Source organism: Silurus aristotelis (genome assembly GCF_946808225.1).
Source record: "Silurus aristotelis genome assembly, chromosome: 10".
Lineage (NCBI taxonomy): Eukaryota > Metazoa > Chordata > Actinopteri > Siluriformes > Siluridae > Silurus > Silurus aristotelis.
This window is the reverse complement of record NC_139583.1, coordinates 618,899-635,726: the sequence shown is the minus strand read 5'-3', so window position 1 is coordinate 635,726 and position 16,828 is coordinate 618,899.

Genomic DNA, 16,828 nt, shown 5'->3' with positions numbered 1-16,828 from the left:
TTGTGTGATGGTCTGAAGCATAGTTGAAGGGATTGGATCCAGAGGACAGGTGGTGGGATTGCAAGATTGGATGACTTGCAGTAGCTCATCTTCTGTTAAGGTTGAGAAGCTTGACAGAGACGTAGTGGATTGCTGGCTGTGTTGTGTAGTCATTGTTGGGGAGGAAGTGAAGGTCAGGCAGATTTTCAACCTTTTCATCATAGAAGGAGGCAGTCATCAGCAGTCAGGGAGGATGGAGCAGGTGCAGCAGGGGATTGAATAGTGAAGAGAAGATGTTGAAGATCTTGTGCAGAAGCCTCGAGCTTTTCCCTGTAGAAGGGATTTTTTTTAGCACATCTGGAGAAAATTTGTTTGTGCGCGCATGTGTGTTGTTTGTGCGTGTGTGTGTGCACGAGTGTGCATGGGTGTGTGCACTGTGTGTTGTGTTTGTGCACGTGTGTGTGCGTGTGTGTGTGTGTGTGTGTGTGTGTCACAGTCGCGGATCAGCACGTTTTCCCTCAGTATTAGAATTATATAGCACACTTTTCCTACACAGAAGTTGCCATGCACACCATCAGCTCTGTCCAGTGTCTCCTCCCAGAGGCTCCTCTCTGCCTTTTATTTCATTCCATCTGATGTGTTGGAGTTTATAGGAACTAAAATGTCTTACAAGAGGAAGCAGTGTGCCTTTCCAGCGAGCCGTCCTGGGGGTCCACCTCCGGGGTCTCAGATCTTCACAACCTTTTTATTTACATGTATTTGTTAGTTGTAATTTCTCCTCGTCTGATGATTTTGAAATGAATCCTGTTGTTTGCAGTATTTACACTGATTAGGCACAACATTATGAGCACTGAAGATAATAACACAATCTCTTCATCATGGCAATTGTTAGTGGGTGCACACACACACACACACACACACACACACACACAAACACACACACAAACACACACACAAACACACACACACACACACACTCCCTTTCACATTAAAAATCATTAAAAATCTGTACTGGAGAACCACAGAGACAGCAGGGAAAGGAGAAGTGGAGGAGAGTGGAGGAGAAGTGGAGGAGAGTGGAGGAGAGGAGGAAGACGTCTACAGAGACAGCAGGGAAAGGAGAAGTGGAGGAGAGTGGAGGAGAGGAGGAAGACGTCTACAGAGACAGCAGGGAAAGGAGAAGTGGAGGAGAGTGGAGGAGAAGTGGAGGAGAGTGGAGGAGAGGAGGAAGACGTCTACAGAGACAGCAGGGAAAGGAGAAGTGGAGGAGAGTGGAGGAGAAGTGGAGGAGAGTGGAGGTTCAGGTTGGTATTTTAAATGTTGGTACTATGACTGGTAAAGGGAGAGAGGGAGCTGATATGATGGAGAGGAGAAAGGTAGATGTTCCTGTCTGATGGAGGGACCACCTCGATGGCCTCCTTCCTCAGGAGAGTGTCTACTTCTTGTTCCATGACCAGTGCTCTGGTGCCACCATGCTTTTCTTTGGACTGATTGCACACGTGATTCAGAGCGTGGACAGCACGGAAGTGTTGTTGACGGAGCTCGAGTTCCTGAAAGGGAACAGGTGATCCAGAAGCAGAACTGGACCACGGAGTAATGGAAGAAGGAGGCCTGGTCTGAAGAATCATATATTCTTTACCATCATGTGGAAGGCTGGATGAGTGGGAAAGAAATGCGTTGTGGGAAGTTGTTCTGATGTGGTGATGTTCTGCTAGGAAACATCAGGTCCTGGTGTTCCACACACAAACACATACACAATCACACACAAACCAGAGGTGGCAAAAGTCCACACCTCCTTCACTCAGTAGAAGTGCAGATACTGGTGTTTTAAAAGATTTTGGTAAAAGCTGAAGTTCTGACTGCACTTTTTCACTCAAGTGAAAGTAAAGAATTTTGGGCTCCGACATGTTCTTCAGTAAAAACTAGTGATTATTACTACCTGTTTTAGTGTCACGCTGTAACTGAACCTCACGTCATATTAACATTAGGGCTGTTAATCGATTTAAATATTTAATCGCAATTAATCGCATGATTTTCATGAGTTCACTCATGAATTAATCACACATTTTTATCTGTACCTTAAATGAATTATTTTCTAATGTATTAAAACCCTAATCAGCATGTGCATGGTATAAATGGACAAATATTGATGCTTTTTGCAAATCTATATTTATTATTCGTGAAACCAAACTCATTATAGAGCATGAAGACTAAATATTTTTGTGAACATTTTAATGTAATTATGATGTTTTAAATTACGTAAATCATCAGGACACCAAACGGTTGTTTCCACACAGACGGTCAGTGAGGTGATACCGGAGAAACTGTACCTCATAACTTTCATATGGATTACAGAATCCGAGAACATTTGTTTCCGTTTTTTCGAGCTTTCAATACATATATTTATTATGTCTGTGAAGCAAATATTCTCTGAGATTCAGTTTGTTTTATTTACGTGTCTGTTAGGAGGGACGGCAGAGAGCGCCCCCTATCTGTTTTCTTCATTTTACAAAAGCTCAGCGTTTTGTTGTTATTGAGTGCATACAAATAAAAGTAGACCCTTTACAGATTCGAATAATGTATTGATTTTATCTGTACGATTAAAAAACAGTAATTTAAGTTAGTTTTGGTGTTATGAGGAAAAAATGCCACCAAACACGCCGGCACGTTTATCGACCCCCAGGGGGTTAATTGTCGGATGTGTGCATCATGGCGGATTTTGGTGCATCAGTAACACAAATGTTTACACAAATGTTTCCTTTTTTTAGTGTGCAGTGTGCAGTGTGCAGTGTGCAGTGCATTAATCGTGTATTTATAAAACCAGTGCAATTAAAATTTTTTGCATTTTGACAGCCTTAATAAATATATTAATTCAAAAGAATTTAAAATGTTGTTCTTTAATGAATGTATTCAGACTGAAGATCCACCATCTAAAACACAAGCAGAAGTTCTTACTGACTTCTGCTCTGCTCACTGTGAGCTTCAGAATTTAGTCTACGTCTGTGGTGTGTGAGAGACAGGAGATGATGCACCAGTGAACTGAAAAAGCAGCACAATGACAGGAAATCAGTTGATGGGTTGAAAATCTTCTTTCGGCTGCTCCCATTAGGGGTCTTCACAGCTGATCCTCCATCTCCATCCCCCCCCCTGTCCTCTACATCTGCCTCTTTTAAACTACCTGCATGTCTTCCCTCACCACATTCATAAACCTCCTCCTTGGTCTTCCTCTTTTCCTCCTTCCTGGTGTCTCCATCCTCATCATTCTCCTACTGATATACCCCATGTTCCTCCTCTGCACAGGTCCAAACCATCTCAATCTCACCTCCCTCACCTTGTCTCCAAAACGTCCTACATGCGCTGTCCCTCTAATAAACTCATTTCTAATCCTGTCCATCGTCGTCACTCCCAACGAACATCTCAACATCTTCAGCTCTGCTACCTCCAGCTCCACCTCCTGTCTTTTACTCAATGCCACTGTCTCTAATCCATACAACATCTCAGGTCTCACCACAGTCCTATAAACTTTCCCTTTCAATCTCACAGATACTCTTCTATCACAAATCACTCCTGTCACTCTTCTCCACCCACTCCACCCTGCCTGCACTCTTTTCTTCACTTCTCTAACACACTCTCCATTACTTTGCACTGTTGACCCCAGGTACCTGAACTCCTTCACCTTCTCCACCTCTTCACCCTGCAACCGCATCACTCCACTGCCCTCCCTCTCATTCACACACATGTACTCTGTCTTAATCCTACTGACTTCCATTCCCCTTCTCTCCAGCATGTACCTCCACCTCTCCAGGATCTTCTCCACCTGCTCACTACTCTCACTAAAAATCACAATATCATCCACAAACATCATAGTCCAGGGAGACTCCTGTCTGACCTCGTCCTTCAACCTGTCCATCATAAACAGTGAAGTAAAAAAATCGGATAGCAGAAAAATCTACTTAAGTACAATAAAAAAGAATTTGTACTTCATTACTTCCCTCCTCTGACACACACACACACACACACACACACACACACACACATACACACACACACACACACACACACACACACACACACATTCATGTATGAACCCAGAAAATATACTGATGCAGTTTGTATGCATGTTTAACCACATTTAAAAAGTTATGACCAAAAACATACTTCTGAATTTTACCCAAATTTGACCTGATGGTGGCAGTAGAGTGTTAGCAACATGGTACCCAGATTTGCTCAGAATGTCCATTTTCTTCAGTCACTGTATTCAATATTACATTTTAGCAGATGCTTTTATAGACTGTTATTAACACTTTAGCCAGTAGAAGAAGAAGAAAAAGACTTTGTTTGAGGCCGACGCTCCCAGACTCATTACAATACACGTTTACACATGTCCGATAAATTCATTAGGTCCCTGAACACAGGCATCTCCCACCACATCACCTTATCAGCAGGTACTCTGTGTATCACCACAATGCTCATCAGTTACACCAGATCATCAAAACTGACCGTGACCTCAGGCTACTTCTACCAAGGCTACAGCTCTCCTGATCTTCTGAAGATGCTCTGGTGGTTTTTTAATGATGCTTTTATAATGATCCGTTCTACTGACTCCAACTTTCAGGATTCAGAAGTTACTGTGAAGGTTTTGACTGTACTCTGGAGAACACTGAGCTTCAGAATTGCCTCAGTTATAAAAGAATCCATGTAGAGTTTTGGATAGGTGTAATTCATGTTGATGTAGGTATGAAGAGCCATTCTGATTCATGGTATCGTTCATATCCATGCAGCATTTTAAAAATAAAACATAAACTAATTCTCCAACTTTTTTGTGCTTGACATGACTTTAACAAGCAGCCGAACAAATCAAAAAATCAGTGTAACACAATTAATTGGCCAGTAGAGGGCAGCAGATAAATTTAACTCCACTTGTTAACCCACTGTCTCACACACACAGGTTCACACTTCACACAGGTAGTTGAACAGAAAAATAGATATTGTTGCCCTTTGTGTAATAGCATAGCTGGCAAAATAGCAAATCTTATTCCTTCAGTTCTCTGTAGGCACCTGTGGGTCAGGGGGTGATGCTGGAGTTACAGTGAATCAGCCAATCAAAAACATCAATCACCTGACATCACCTCTCTCTATAACAAACAGAAGAGCTTTAAAGTCTCAACCAATAAATCCATCCTGATCCTGGACCATAAAGTCACAGAATCTCAACACCATCAGTCTCAACACCATCAGTCTCAACGCCATCAGTCTCAACGCCATCAGTCTCAACGCCATCAGTCTCAACGCCATCAGTCTCAACGCCATCAGTCTCAAGACTTAGTTAATTAAAGTGCTGATGTAAGTGCTTCAGGCAAAGGTCAATCTTCAGACATTGTTTGAGGACTGCAAGTGACTCAGTTTTTCTCACAACATCTGCTAGAAAAGTGAAGAACTGTGCACAGTGGGGGGGAAGAGTGGAGCAGTGGTAGAGGATGGATGGATGAGTGGATCAGTGGTGGAGGATGGAGGGATGAGTGGATCAGTGGTGGAGGATGGTGGGATCAGTGGATCAGTGGTGGAGGATGGAGGGATCAGTGGAGCAGTGGTGGAGAATGGAGGGATCAGTGGATCAGTGGTGGAGGATGGAGGGATCAGTGGAGCAGTGATAGAGGATGGAGGGATCAGTGGAGCAGTGATAGAATAATAAAGCTTAAAATGTATAATTTTATAGCTAATAATGCTAGCGATGATGTCGCAGGACTGAGGAGGTAACATCAATCATTCTGGCTAGCAACCGAAAGGATGTATAGATAACTAGTTTAGAATGTTAGCTTGAGTTAGCATGTGTTAGCATGTGTTAGCATGAGTGATCTAAGGGGAACAGAGTGAACTCCAGTCATGATGCAACACCGCAGAAATGGACACTGAGATCAGAGAGAGACGTGATTGTGACAAGAAATTCAAGAACAGGAAGCAGCACACTCATCACTGGGAAACTCCACACACACACACACACACACACACACACACACACACACACACACACACACACACACACACACACATTCTCCGTTATGACTCACCACTGCATACACACTTCCTGTACCATAAAGCATGGTGTGTTTCAGTTTGGTGGGAGTGAGAGAGAGAGAGGGAGCACGAGAGAGAGAGAGAGAGAGAGAGAGAGAGAGAGAGAGAGAGAGAGAGAGAGAGAGAGAGAACCAAAACCCTTTAGATTTCCCAATTACTCCATTGGTGAAGTCATATCCTCAGATGGGTTTTCTTATCACTGCTATGTTAATGACACTCAACTAATCTTCTCTTTCCATCCATCAGATACCACAGCTTCCGCTCGGATCTCGGCATGCTTGACAGACATATCTTCATGGATGAGTGCTCACCAACTAAAACTCAACCCAAGCACAACAGAACTGCTGGTCATCCCAGGTGATTCATCTCCAGGTCAAGATCTCCAAATAACACTTTATGACTCTCTGCTCTCCCCTTCAGCCACTGCTCGTAACCTTGGGGTAACTATGGACCATAAACTGTTCTTCTTCCCACATGTCATTAATGTTGCTCATTCCTGTTGATTTCTTCTCTACAACATCCGAAGGATTCGACCATTTCTGTTCACACAGGCTGTCCAGGTTCTTGTTCAGTCTCTTGTCATTTCAAGACTTGACTACTGCAGCTCTCTGCTGGCAGATCTTCCCCTGAACGCTATTCATCCACTGCAAATGATCCAAAACGCAGCTGCACGACTCGTGTTCAATCTGCCCAAGTTCTCCCACACCACCCCACTGCTGAGCTCCCTTCACTGTCTTCCAGTAGCTGCACGTATCAGATTCAAAACACTGATGTTCACCTACAAGGCCAAAAATGGACCAGCACCATCTTACCTCAGAGACCTCATCACATCTCGCAGTGCACCACGCTGTCTGAGATCCTCCAGCACTGCTCCACTGGTACCACCTTCTCTCAGAATGAGAGGTAAGTACACTTCAAGGCTCTTCTCTGTTCTGGCACCGAGGTGGTGGAATGAACTTCCCCTAGATGTCTGTACAGCAGAGTCCCTGACTATCTTAAAGCGATGACTGAAGACCTTCATCTTCCTGAAACACTTAAATTAGCACTTTCCAAGTTTGTAGAATTCAAGAGTTATATTGATATGAAGTGTGTAATCTGGTGTACAGTGTAGATTTATTCATTACTACAGACTCACAGCACTTTTGTACGTCGCTCTGGATAAGAGCTTCTGCTACATGCTGTAAATGTAAATGTAAATGAAACAAAAAATCAAAATCAGGAAGCTTTAGGACCCGACGGAATCCTGAATGAAATGATTAAACACACAGCTGTAAATTTCAATCAGCCGTTTTAAAACTCTTCAATCTTCAACCTGAGTGTCGGTTTCTTCCCTAAAATCTGGAATCGCGGTCTAATAACCTCAATCTATAAAAATTTCACATGATGACTACTGAGATATTTGTGTGATCAGTAATGTGAAGAAGATGATGAGTAAAATCATTAACTCAACATTTCTACATTTCCTTAGTGAACACAGCTAATTATATTTACACACCACACGGCTGATCACATCTACACCCCACACTGCTGATCACATTTACAGACCTCACAGCTGATCCCATTTACACCCCACAGAGCTGACCATATTTACACCCCCACACAGCTGACCATATTTACACCCCACACAGCTGATCATATTTACACCCCGCACAGCTGATCATATTTACACCCCACACAGCTGATCACATTTACACACATCACAGCTGATCACATTTACACACATCACAGCTGATCACATTAACACACATCACAGCTGATCAGATTTACACACCTCAGAGCTAAAAATATATTTACACCCCACACAGCTGATCACATTTACACCCCTCACAGCTGATCACATTTACACACCTCAAAGCTGATCACATTTACACACCTCAGAGCTGATCACATCTACACCCCACACAGCTGATCATATTTACACACCTCACAGCTGATCCCATTTACACCCCACACAGCTAATCACATTTACACCCCCACACAGCTGATCACATTTACACACCTCACAGCTGATCATATTTACACCCCCACACAGCTGATCACATTTACACACCTCACAGCTGATCACATGTACACCCCTCACAGCTGATCATATTTACACACCTCACAGCTGATCACATGTACACCCCTCACAGCTGATCATATTTACACCCCACACAGCTGACCATATTTACACCCCACACAGCTGATCACATCTACACCCCGCACAGCTGATCATATTTACACCCCACACAGCTGATCACATTTACACACATCACAGCTGATCACATTTACACCCCACACAGCTGATTATATTTACACACCTCACAGCTGATCACATTTACACCCCACACAGCTGATTATATTTACACACCTCACAGCTGATCACATGTACACCCCTCACAGCTGATCATATTTACACCCCACACAGCTGACCATATTTACACCCCACACAGCTGATCATATTAACACCCCGCACAGCTGATCATATTTACACCCCACACAGCTGATCACATTTACACACATCACAGCTGATCATATGTACACCCCACACAGCTGATCATATTTACACCCCACACAGCTGATCCCATTTACACCCCACACAGCTAATCACATTTACACCCCCACACAGCTGATCACATTTACACACCTCACAGCTGATCATATTTACACCCCCACACAGCTAATCACATTTACACACCTCACAGCTGATCACATGTACACCCCTCACAGCTGATCATGTTTACACACCTCACAGCTGATCACATTTACACCCCACACAGCTGATTATATTTACACACCTCACAGCTGATCATATTTACACCACACACAGCTGATCACATTTACACCCCACACAGCTGATCATATTTACACCCCCACACAGCTGATCACATTTACACACCTTACAGCTGATCATATATACACCCCACACAGCTGATCATATTTACACCCCACACAGGTGATCATATTAACACCCCACACAGCTGATCATATGTACACCCCACACAGCTGATCATATTTACACCCCTCACAGCTGATCATATTTACACCCCACACAGCTGATCATATTTACACACCTCACAGCTGATCACATTTACACCCCACACAGCTGATCATATGTACACCCCACACAGCTGATCATATGTACACCCCACACAGCTGATCATATTTACACCCCACACAGCTGATCATATGTACACCCCACACAGCTGATCATATGTACACCCCACACAGCTGATCATATTTACACACCTCACAGCTGATCACATTTACACCCCACACAGCTGATCACATTTACACACCTCACAGCTGATCACATTTACACCCCTCACAGCTGTTCACATTTACACCCCTCACAGCTGATCACATTTACACCCCGCACAGCTTATCACATTTACACCCCGCACAGCTGATCACATTTACACACCTCACAGCTGATCACATTTATACCCCGCACACCTGATCACATTTACACACCTCACAGCTGATCCCATTTACACGCCTCACAGCTGATCACATTTACACACCTCAGAGCTGATCACGTCTACACCCCACACAGCTAATCATATTTACACACCTCACAGCTGATCCCATTTACACCCCACACAGCTGATCATATTTACACCCCGCACACAGCTAATCATATTTACACACCTCACAGCTGATTCCATTTACACCCCCATTTAAACCCCACACAGCTGATCATATTTACACACCTCACAGCTGATCCCATTTACACCCCACACAGCTGATCATATTTACACCCCGCACACAGCTAATCATATTTACACACCTCACAGCTGATCATATTTACACCCCACACAGCTAATCATATGTACACCCCACACAGCTGATCATATTTACACACCTCACAGCTGATCACATTTACACCCCACACAGCTGATCATATGTACACCCCACACAGCTGATCATATTTACACACCTCACAGCTGATCACATTTACACACCTCACAGCTGATCATATTTACACCCCACACAGCTGATCATATGTACACCCCACACAGCTGATTCCATTTACACCCCCACACAGCTAATCATATTTACACACCTCACAGCTGATCCCATTTACACCCCCATTTAAACTACACACAGCTGATCATATTTACACACCTCACAGCTGATCACATTTACACCCCACACAGCTGATCATATTTACACACCTCACAGCTGATCACATTTACACACCTCACAGCTGATCATATTTACACCCCACACAGCTGATCATATGTACACCCCACACAGCTGATCATATTTACACCCCACACAGCTGATCATATTTACACACCTCACAGCTGATTCCATTTACACCCCCACACAGCTAATCATATTTACACACCTCACAGCTGATCCCATTTAAACCCCACACAGCTGATCATATTTACACACCCACACAGCTAATCCCATTTACACCCCACACAGCTGATCATATTTACACCACACACAGCTGATCATATTTACACACCTCACAGCTGATCACATTTACACACCTCACAGCTGATCATATTTACACCCCACACAGCTGATCATATGTACACCCCACACAGCTGATCATATTTACACCCCACACAGCTGATCATATTTACACACCTCACAGCTGATTCCATTAACACCCCCACACAGCTAATCATATTTACACACCTCACAGCTGATCCCATTTAAACCCCACACAGCTGATCATATTTACACCCCCACACAGCTAATCCCATTTACACCCCACACAGCTGATCATATTTACACCCTGCACACAGCTAATCATATTTACACACCTCACAGCTGATCATATTTACACCCCACACAGCTAATCATATGTACACCCCACACAGCTGATCATATTTACACACCTCACAGCTGATCACATTTACACCCCACACAGCTGATCATATGTACACCCCACACAGCTGATCATATTTACACACCTCACAGCTGATCACATTTACACACCTCACAGCTGATCATATTTACACCCCACACAGCTGATCATATGTACACCCCACACAGCTGATTCCATTTACACCCCCACACAGCTAATCATATTTACACACCTCACAGCTGATCCCATTTACACCCCCATTTAAACTACACACAGCTGATCATATTTACACACCTCACAGCTGATCACATTTACACCCCACACAGCTGATCATATTTACACACCTCACAGCTGATCACATTTACACACCTCACAGCTGATCATATTTACACCCCACACAGCTGATCATATGTACACCCCACACAGCTGATCATATGTACACCCCACACAGCTGATCATATTTACACACCTCACAGCTGATCACATTTACACCCCACACAGCTGATCACATTTACACACCTCACAGCTGATCACATTTACACCCCTCACAGCTGTTCACATTTACACCCCTCACAGCTGATCACATTTACACCCCGCACAGCTTATCACATTTACACCCCGCACAGCTGATCACATTTACACACCTCACAGCTGATCACATTTATACCCTGCACACCTGATCACATTTACACACCTCACAGCTGATCCCATTTACACGCCTCACAGCTGATCACATTTACACACCTCAGAGCTGATCACGTCTACACCCCACACAGCTAATCATATTTACACACCTCACAGCTGATCACATTTACACCCCTCACAGCTGTTCACATTTACACCCCTCACAGCTGATCACATTTACACCCCGCACAGCTTATCACATTTACACCCCGCACAGCTGATCACATTTACACACCTCACAGCTGATCACATTTATACCCTGCACACCTGATCACATTTACACACCTCACAGCTGATCCCATTTACACGCCTCACAGCTGATCACATTTACACACCTCAGAGCTGATCACGTCTACACCCCACACAGCTAATCATATTTACACACCTCACAGCTGATTCCATTTACACCCCCATTTAAACCCCACACAGCTGATCATATTTACACACCTCACAGCTGATCCCATTTACACCCCACACAGCTGATCATATTTACACCCCGCACACAGCTAATCATATTTACACACCTCACAGCTGATCATATTTACACCCCACACAGCTAATCATATGTACACCCCACACAGCTGATCATATTTACACACCTCACAGCTGATCACATTTACACCCCACACAGCTGATCATATGTACACCCCCACACAGCTGATCATATTTACACACCTCACAGCTGATCACATTTACACACCTCACAGCTGATCATATTTACACCCCACACAGCTGATCATATGTACACCCCACACAGCTGATTCCATTTACACCCCCACACAGCTAATCATATTTACACACCTCACAGCTGATCCCATTTACACCCCCATTTAAACTACACACAGCTGATCATATTTACACACCTCACAGCTGATCACATTTACACCCCACACAGCTGATCATATTTACACACCTCACAGCTGATCACATTTACACACCTCACAGCTGATCATATTTACACCCCACACAGCTGATCATATGTACACCCCACACAGCTGATCATATTTACACCCCACACAGCTGATCATATTTACACACCTCACAGCTGATTCCATTTACACCCCCACACAGCTAATCATATTTACACACCTCACAGCTGATCCCATTTAAACCCCACACAGCTGATCATATTTACACACCCACACAGCTAATCCCATTTACACCCCACACAGCTGATCATATTTACACCCCACACAGCTGATCATATTTACACACCTCACAGCTGATCACATTTACACACCTTACAGCTGATCATATTTACACCCCACACAGCTGATCATATGTACACCCCACACAGCTGATCATATTTACACCCCACACAGCTGATCATATTTACACACCTCACAGCTGATTCCATTAACACCCCCACACAGCTAATCATATTTACACACCTCACAGCTGATCATATTTACACCCCACACAGCTGATCATATGTACACCCCACACAGCTGATCATATTTACACCCCACACAGCTGATCATATTTACACACCTCACAGCTGATTCCATTTACACCCCCACACAGCTAATCATATTTACACACCTCACAGCTGATCCCATTTAAACCCCACACAGCTGATCATATTTACACACCCACACAGCTAATCCCATTTACACCCCACACAGCTGATCATATTTACACCCCACACAGCTGATCATATTTACACACCTCACAGCTGATCACATTTACACACCTCACAGCTGATCATATTTACACCCCACACAGCTGATCATATGTACACCCCACACAGCTGATCATATTTACACCCCACACAGCTGATCATATTTACACACCTCACAGCTGATTCCATTAACACCCCCACACAGCTAATCATATTTACACACCTCACAGCTGATCCCATTTAAACCCCACACAGCTGATCATATTTACACCCCCACACAGCTAATCCCATTTACACCCCACACAGCTGATCATATTTACACCAACACACAGCTGATCACATTTACACACCTCACAGATGATCATATTTACACCCCACACAGCTGATCATATGTACACCCCACACAGCTGATCATTTTTACACACCTCACAGCTGATCACATTTACACCCCACACAGCTGATCATATGTACACCCCACACAGCTGATTATATTTACACCCCACACAGCTGATCATATTTACACACCTCACAGCTGATCACATTTACACACCTCACAGCTGATCATATTTACACCCCACACAGCTGATCATATGTACACCCCACACAGCTGATCATATTTACACCCCACACAGCTGATCATATTTACACCCCACACAGCTGATCATATGTACACCCCACACAGCTGATCATATTTACACCCCACACAGCTGATCATATCTACACGCCGCACAGCTGATCATATTTACACCCCGCACAGCTGATCATATTTACACACCTCAAGCTGATCACATTTACACTCCACACAGCTGATCACATTTACACTCCACACAGCTGATCACATTTACACACCTAACAGCTGATCATATTTACACCCCACACAGCTGATCATATTTACACTCCACACAGCTGATCACATTTACACACCTCACAGCTGATCACATTTTCACACCTCACAGCTGATCACATTTACACCCCACACAGCTGATCATATTTACACACCTCACAGCTGATCACATTTACACCCCACACAGCTGATCACATCTACACGCCGCACAGCTGATCATATTTACACACCTCAAGCTGATCACATTTACACTCCACACAGCTGATCACATTTACACTCCACACAGCTGATCACATTTACACACCTCAAGCTGATCACATTTACACTCCACACAGCTGATCATATTTACACTCCACACAGCTGATCACATTTACACACCTCACAGCTGATCACATTTACACCCCACACAGCTGATCATATTTACACACCTCACAGCTGATCACATTTACACCCCACACAGCTGATCATATTTACACCCCGCACAGCTGATCATATTTACACACCTCAAGCTGATCACATTTACACTCCACACAGCTGATCACATTTACACTCCACACAGCTGATTACATTTACACACCTAACAGCTGATCATATTTACACCCCACACAGCTGATCATATTTACACTCCACACAGCTGATCACATTTACACACCTCACAGCTGATCACATTTACACCCCACACAGCTGATCATATTTACACACCTCACAGCTGATCACATTTACACCCCACACAGCTGATCATATTTACACCCCACACAGCTGATCATATTTACACACCTCACAGCTAATCACATTTACACCCCACACAGCTGATCATATGTACACCCCACACAGCTGATTATATTTACACCCCACACAGCTGATCATATTTACACACCTCACAGCTGATCACATTTACACACCTTACAGCTGATCATATTTACACCCCACACAGCTGATCATATGTACACCCCACACAGCTGATCACATTTACACACCTCACAGCTGATCATATTTACACCCCACACAGCTGATCATATGTACACCCCACACAGCTGATCATATTTACACCCCACACAGCTGATCATATTTACACCCCACACAGCTGATCATATGTACACCCCACACAGCTGATCATATTTACACCCCACACAGCTGATCACATCTACACGCCGCACAGCTGATCATATTTACACCCCGCACAGCTGATCATATTTACACACCTCAAGCTGATCACATTTACACTCCACACAGCTGATCACATTTACACTCCACACAGCTGATCATATTTACACACCTAACAGCTGATCATATTTACACCCCACACAGCTGATCATATTTACACACCTCACAGCTGATCACATTTACACCCCACACAGCTGATCATATTTACACACCTCACAGCTGATCACATTTACACCCCACACAGCTGATCATATTTACACCCCACACAGCTGATCATATTTACACCCCACACAGCTGATCATATTTACATTACATTTACACTCAGGGACTAAGGAAGCCGGTGAGATAATCTGGCCAGGAGTAAATGTCTCAGGTGTCATGGGAAAAATGGCAAGATGGCCGCCGACCCGGAAGTGCAAGTAGTGAAACAGGAACATTTAGTTCCTCAAGACCTTCATTCAGAACCATAAAAACCATTCTCCGGAACGCCAAGAAATATTGGCAAAAAGCCAATGATCTTAAGCTCTACATGCCACACTCGCCCTTCCCCTGTGCTTGTGCAGAGAGAGAGAGAGAGAGAAAGAGAGAGAGAAAGAGAGAGAGAAAGAGGGAGGGATTGAGGCAGAGGGAGGGATTGACAGAGATCAACAGAATGAGAGATAAACAGAAATAGAACAACACGCAGTAATAAAGAAAAAAGAAAAGCTTTATACCTTACAGCACAATTAAATTCTTTATTCATATTCCAGTGATGTTAGGAAGCTGGGGTCAGAGTGCAGAGTCAGAACTTCTACAGCAGTTTGAGCTACAGGAGCTCGTCTGTTGGATCGGACCACCCGGTTTAGCCTTTGCTCCTCACGTGCATCAATGAGCCCCCGATCGACCGCCTACAATCCTTTAGCAGGTTCACCACTGTTCCTTCCTTGCAGCACTTTTGATAGACACTGACCACTGCAGACCAGGAACAGCTCACAATAGCTGCAGTTTTGGAGACATTCTGACCCAGACGTCTAGACGTCACAATTTATCAAACTCACTCAAATCCTTACGCCCGTTTTTCTGCTTCTAACATCAACTTTGAGCACAAAATGTTCACCTGCTGCCTAATAAATAAATCCACACACTAACAGAAGCCATGATGAAGATCATCAGTGTTCTTCACTTCACCACTCAGTGTTCTAGTTTTTTAATGTTATAATATTATAATGTAAATGTTATAATGTTATGCCTGAACAGTGTGTGTGTGTGTGTGTGTGTGTGTGTGTGTGTGTGTGTGTATATATATATATATACATATGTATACATCAGTCGTGTTAGTTAGTCAGTGATTTGTTGTTACAGTGTTGTGGTATTGATCATAAACATTATATAAAAATGTGTTATTTAAAAATAAAGTGCCCCCTGGTGTACACACAAAGCAGTCCAAAGCTGAGTTTTACACACACACACACACACACACACACACACAAACACACACACAAACACACACATAGCACTTCCTTGTCATATGACAGTGGCAGGACATGTGTTTAAGTCACGTAGACACACACACACACACACACACACACACACACACACACACACACACACACACACACACACACACACAGTGGAGTTATTGGTTAACTCATTCCTGCTGTAATGCACATGTATA